Genomic DNA, 6000 nt, shown 5'->3' on the forward strand with positions numbered 1-6000 from the left:
TTCTGAGCACAGAGTCCTCCTGAGCACTGAGCCCTCCTGAGCAGAGAGTCCTCCTGAGCACCGAGCCCTCCTGAGCACGGGGTCCTCCTGAGCACAGAGTACTCCTGAGCACCGAGCCCTCCTAAGCAGAGTCCTGAGCACCGAGTCCTCCTGAGCATGGGGTCCCCCTGAGCACAGAGCCCTCCTGAGCACTGAGCCCTCCTGAGCAGAGAGTCCTGAGCACAGAGTCCTCCTGAGCACGGGGTCCCCCTGAGCACAGAGCCCTTCTGAGCACTGAGCCGTCCTGAGCAGAGTCCTCCTGAGCATGGTGTCCTCCTGAGCATGGTGTCCTCCTGGGGGTCTCCTGAGTGGCTCCCAATCATATACCTGCCTCACACACACCAGTGCCAAGGGCCTGCGTGCTTGGTGCCCTGCCAGGTGTCTGGGGCCCGCCTGCTATCTCGCATTCACAGCCTCACATTCACTTATAATGGGTCAGGCATTTAGTAGGTGAAACTGCGGCTCTGAGAGCTCAGAGAGCTTCTTTCATGGTAGCAGCTGCTCCCACAAGGGGTGGATTATTTTCTCTGAAACAGGGCAGCGGAGACTAAATTATCTCTAACAATGGTGGGGTGGTGAGCAGCCTTTGCTTCAGTAATGGACATATGTATTCTGTACTCACTTTCATGGTCAAATGTTTTCTTAAGCTGATTAAGAATGGTAAGGTGTGGCTGGGGGCGGTGGCTCACGCCTGTAATCCCAGCACTTTGGGAGACCAAGGCGGGTGGATCATGAGGTCAGGAGATCGAGACCATCCTGACTAACACAGTGAAACCCAGTCTCCACTAAAAATACAAAAAAAAAAAAAAAAAAAAATTAGCCAGGCGTGGTGGCGGGCACCTGTAGTCCCAGCTACTCAGGAGGCTGAGGCAGGAGAATGGCGTGAACCCGGGAGGCGGAGCTTGCAGTGAGCCAAGATCGCGCCACTGCACTCCAGCCTGGGCGACAAAGTGAGAGTCTGTCTCAAAAAAAAAAAAAAAAAGAATGGTAAGGTGTGGGTCACACCCTGGGGAGAGACAGTGGGCCCAGTGGCCGGGACAGCAGCTGAAACAAGCCATTCAATCACCCAGGGTGGCAGATTCATTGCAGCTGTGTTAGGTGCTGTGGTCAGGCAAGACTTGTGCTTAGTCAGGTCAGGAGGACTTCCTGAAGGAGACGACATTCTTACAGTACAAGCAGTCATTCCCCAGGTCCAGAAGAGGCCTGGGGGAAAGCCTGTGCCCAGCAGGTAGGAAAGTGATGTGTAACCCAGCCAGGAGAGCCCAGGGAGCCAGTGCCTATCACTCAGGGGTGCTCCAGGGCTTCCTGCAAGGGAGGGCCTGGCATGGCAGGGGCCAGGGACCAGTGAGGGCAGAGGAGGGACTGGGGAGGAGAGCAGAGGAAGACAGGTGCGGCCAGATGGGAGGGTCCTGGATGCCACTTCTGATCCCGACTCCCCCCACCACTTACCAACCTGCAAAATCCTCCATGTTCTGTTCTTTCCCTTTTTTTTTTTTTTTTTTTTTTTTTTTGAGACAGGATCTCACTCTGTTGCTCAGGCTGGTGTACAGTGGTGCCATTTCGGCTCACTGCAACCTCCGCCTCCCAGGTTCAAGTGACTCTTCTACCTCAGCCTCCTGAGTAGCTGGGACTACAGGTTCACACTACCACGCCAGGCTAATTTTTGGATTTTTTTTGGTAGAGACGGGGTTTCAGCCTGTTGGCCAGGCTGGTTTCAGACTCCTGATCTCAAGTGATCTACCCACCTTGGCTTCCCAAAGTGCAGAGATTACAAGTGTGAGCCACCGCACCCAGCCAATCTTCTGTGTTCTCCTCAACCCTGGTTAAAAGCCCACTCCCCTGTCCCCCTCCTCACCAGCTGCCACTGCCCCAGCACCGCACCCCATTCCATGCCCCCACCCTGCACACCCTTCCCCCTCCCTGCCCCCCACTCCCTACACCCCTCCCCCCGGCCCCCACCCCCCAAACCCCTCCCCCTTCCCTGACCTCGCTCCTCCACACCCCTCCCCGTCCCTGACCCCCATTCCCCCCATCACCCTCCTCCCTCCCCGCCACTGCCCCACACCCCTCCCTCTCCCTGCCCCTCATGGCCATCTTCCTAAAGGGCAGCACCCTCTAGACTCTGGAACTTTGCTCTGTCCACCTGCCTGTGTGTTCAGAAACCTCTCAGACCAGTGGGCACCCCCAGCTCATCCAGCCCCCTCCTGTATGTGGACACTCAGATTGTCACCAATTTTTTTTTTCTATTACAAACAGCGCTGCAAAGGAAGGATGTCAACCACAGGTGTCTTCGTTTTGGAAACTGGAGACATCTTCCCAGGGTCAAAGGCAAGTGTGCATGTCGTTTTGTTCGGTGTTGCCAGCGCCCCTCTGAGAGGGCGGTACCCAGTGGCGTCCCAGTCAGGGACTGGGACCTGCTTCCCACAGCCCGGCAGATGGATGCGCGGTCTCGTGGATGAGAGGCAGCACCTGGCTGTGGTTGAAGTTTGCGTTCTCTAAGGATGAGTGAGTGGACAGGTTCAAAGTATTTAAGGCTCATTTTAATCTTTTTGGGGAACTGTCTCTTTATGTCCTTTTCCTGTTTGTCTATCTGATTTCTGGTCCTTTGTCGTCAATTTGTACGAGTTCTTCATTTATTAAGGATGTTGGGGCTGGGCACGGTGGCTCATGCCTGTAATCCCAGCACTTTGGGAGGCCGAGATAGGCGGATCGCTTGAGGTCGGGAGTTCGAGACCAGCCTGACCAACATGGTGAAACTCCGTCTCTACTAAAAATACAAAAAAATTAGCCAGGCGTGGTGGCGCACACCTGTAATCCCACTTACTCAGGAGGCTGAGGCAGGAGAATTGCTTGAACCTGGGAGGTGGAGGTTGTAGTGAGCCAAGATGGCGCCACTGCACTCCAGCCTGGGTGATGGAGCGAGACTTTGTCTCAAAAAAAAGAAAAGAAAAAAGGACTTTGGCCCTTCATCTGTGGCTTATGTTGCAAATATTTTCTCCTAGTTTTTCAGTGGTCTTTGTTTATGGTGTTTTCTTTTGGCTGTGCAAAATATTTTTCCTTTTTTATACCCATATTTACCAATCTTTTCTTTTCTTTGAGTCATAGTCTACCCCCGCACCCAGGTGACGGAAGAATGCACTCATGTCCTCTTCCAGGACTTGTCTGAACTCCCGTTTTGCACGTGGGTTCCCGAGCCGCTGAAGTGTATTTTTGTGTGTGGCGTGAGGCAGACCTCTCATCTTTTCTCCAAGCCTATCTGGTGTGCACCCCCACCCTGTTATTCAGAGTCCACTTGTGCTCCAGAGGTTTGAGGCACCCCCTTTATCTCATGCTGACCTCCCAGGTGCATGGGCCTCCTTCAGGGCTTCTCGTCCACCCTGTGTCTGTCCAGCACAACCCGCTGGAGGACGCTGTGCTGTCAGCAGGGCTGAGGCTGTCAGGGAAGGGGTGCAGGTGGCGGAACTAGACTTTCTTTTTCAGGGGTTCCTGGCTGTCTTTGAGGGATAAGTATTTCTTGGGATAAGATTCATTTATGTGAAGTTCAGCAGTCCTTCAGTTTTACTCCATTTCTTTTTCTTCTATTAAATTCAAGGAAAATCCTTAACTTTCCCATCTACTCAACAATCAGCTTGCATGTTCTGTCCACATCTTGCACAGGGCCTGGCCTCATCCGACATGAATGAGGGGCGTTTCTGGGCAAGGGGTCTGGCAGTGACATTTGTGGTTTGTTGTTGCTTTCTTTTTTTGTAACTTTCGGTATTGTTTGCCTCTTGACAATACGCATGCATTCTTCCTGTGAGGAAACCAAGTCATTATTCCAGAGCAGAATTTTTCCAGGAAGGAGCCAAGCGCTCAGATGGCTCCAGGTGGGGGAGGGGACGAAGTAAATTGCAGTCTGCAAATTAGAGCTCAGTGCATTAATATTTCCTAAAAATATCTCTCATTTGCATCTCCTACGAGCAAATGTTTTGCGGAAAAACCGTCTTTATTTCGGGATCTCTGGAGTGGTGGCGGCACCGCCGGCGAATGGCCTACATCTCCTGCTTCTGTTCCAGCTCATTCTTGCCTTCCATGAATACAAGACGCTGGAAGGTGCAGGAAGAGAGAGGAACGGTGATGAACGGAGCAGTCTCTGTCCCACGTGGCAGCTTTGGGGTTCTGTCTCCCTTTTTATCATAAAGAGGTGTTTTTGTGTGTTTCTTTCTCATGGCTAATTTGAGATTCTGGTTATTTAAAGAGCCCAGAGATGGAAGCCAGATGACTCAACTCCGGATTGGGGAGGGATTTCCTTAAAAGACCTCTCAGTTTGTGGGAGCACAGACCAACATGACCGTGCACCATGCATGCTCATCACGCCTGGCTACCCTGATGTACTCAGACTCCGAGCCGCTCGGCAGAAAGTGGAGGCTAAACAAACTCGTCTTCCCTCCCACCGTGGCTCTTGTTCAATAAAACCAACAGAAGCCACAGGCTGACAGCATCTGGTTAAGGGAGGGAGGGACCTGAACGGCTGCCGCGTGGTGACCACTGCACCCATAGCACGGGTTGCTGGCTGCGCCTGGGGAGCCCCATCCCTGTGCTTGTAACCAGAAGTCAGGCTTCTCTGCTCTGGGACTCTTCTTTTTTTTTTTTTTTTTTTTCCTTTTTATTTATTTATTTATTTATTTATTTATTTATTTATTATTATTATACTTTAAGTTGTAGGGTACATGTGCATAACGTGCAGGTTTGTTACATATGTATACTTGTGCCATGTTGGTGTGCTGCACCCATCAACTTGTCATTTACATCAGGTATAACTCCCAATGCAATCCCTCCCCCCTCCCCACTCCCCATGACAGGCCCCTGTGTGTGATGTTCCCCTTCCAGAGTCCAAGTGATCTCATTGTTCAGTTCCCACCTATGAGTGAGAACATGCGGTGTTTGGTTTTCTGTTCTTGTGATAGATTGCTAAGAATGATGGTTTCCAGCTGCATCCATGGGACATGGATGCAGCTGGGACTCTTCTTAAGATGAGCTCTTCAACTCTGCGGCAGCTGCCTTTTCTGGCGCTGCAGGCCGGTCCCTCCACACCGCGCCTCCTCCTGGGACGCCCATGACAGTCACCTGCTGTGGTCGGGAGGGGCATTCTCAGGAGCGGACCTGAGAGTTTCTGAGAGTTCCCGGAGGGCCTGAAGACGCGGGGGCTCAGAGCTGCGCTTTCCTTGCCAGCGTGGTCCTTCCGTGCACTCCCCGGCGCCAGCTGACTGCGTGGGGGTGGAAGGGAGGCCTGTGGTGGCCGTTGGAGGCTGGTGCTTCCCTGCCGGACTCCCTGGCAAGTCTGTTCTTGGAATTGTCCTTCCGGAAGCCTCCTGCGTGAACTGCACTCAGTGGAACCCGCAGGCTGTGGGCGCGGCGTCCGGGCTCTCTCCGCTCCAGCCCCCGGGCTCGCAGTGCCCCACTGTGTGCCGGCACAGTCCGCGGGAAGGTGGGCTCCGGCTCTCCCCTGGCCACGTTACATGAGTCTCAGACCCTCCTGGGGGGCCACCCCGAGCTCCGACACGCCAGGGCCAAGTTCCACGCTTCTGCCAAGCACTCAGCCTGCGGGCCTGTGTCAGCCGGTGTGTCCGGGAGGCGCACACGGTCATTCCTAAAGCGTGTTATGTTCTACTCATAAAAGGCAACGTAGTGGGGGCAAAATCCTGGGGCCGTGGCTGTTTCCCTCCCAGCGGGTGTGGGGCCCTATATTCCAGAAGATCGTTTTCTAAGGAACTCGAGGTTGGCCTGTGCACGGGCTTCCAGGGTTTTCCCTCCGTGCTCCGCAGCCTTCGACACTCCAGACGGTCGACTGGGGCATTTCAGGGTGCCTCGTCTGTCTCCCGTAGCTCAGGGAGGGCTGTCCCTCGTTGTCTGATGCTGGCATCTTGACATCTCTTGTTTCATGTGGTTTTTCTCTTTTGATTTGTTTGGTTTTTCAAGTGG

The sequence above is a fragment of the Macaca fascicularis genome, chromosome 3, assembly GCF_037993035.2.
Source record: "Macaca fascicularis isolate 582-1 chromosome 3, T2T-MFA8v1.1".
NCBI classification, from domain to species: domain Eukaryota; kingdom Metazoa; phylum Chordata; class Mammalia; order Primates; family Cercopithecidae; genus Macaca; species Macaca fascicularis.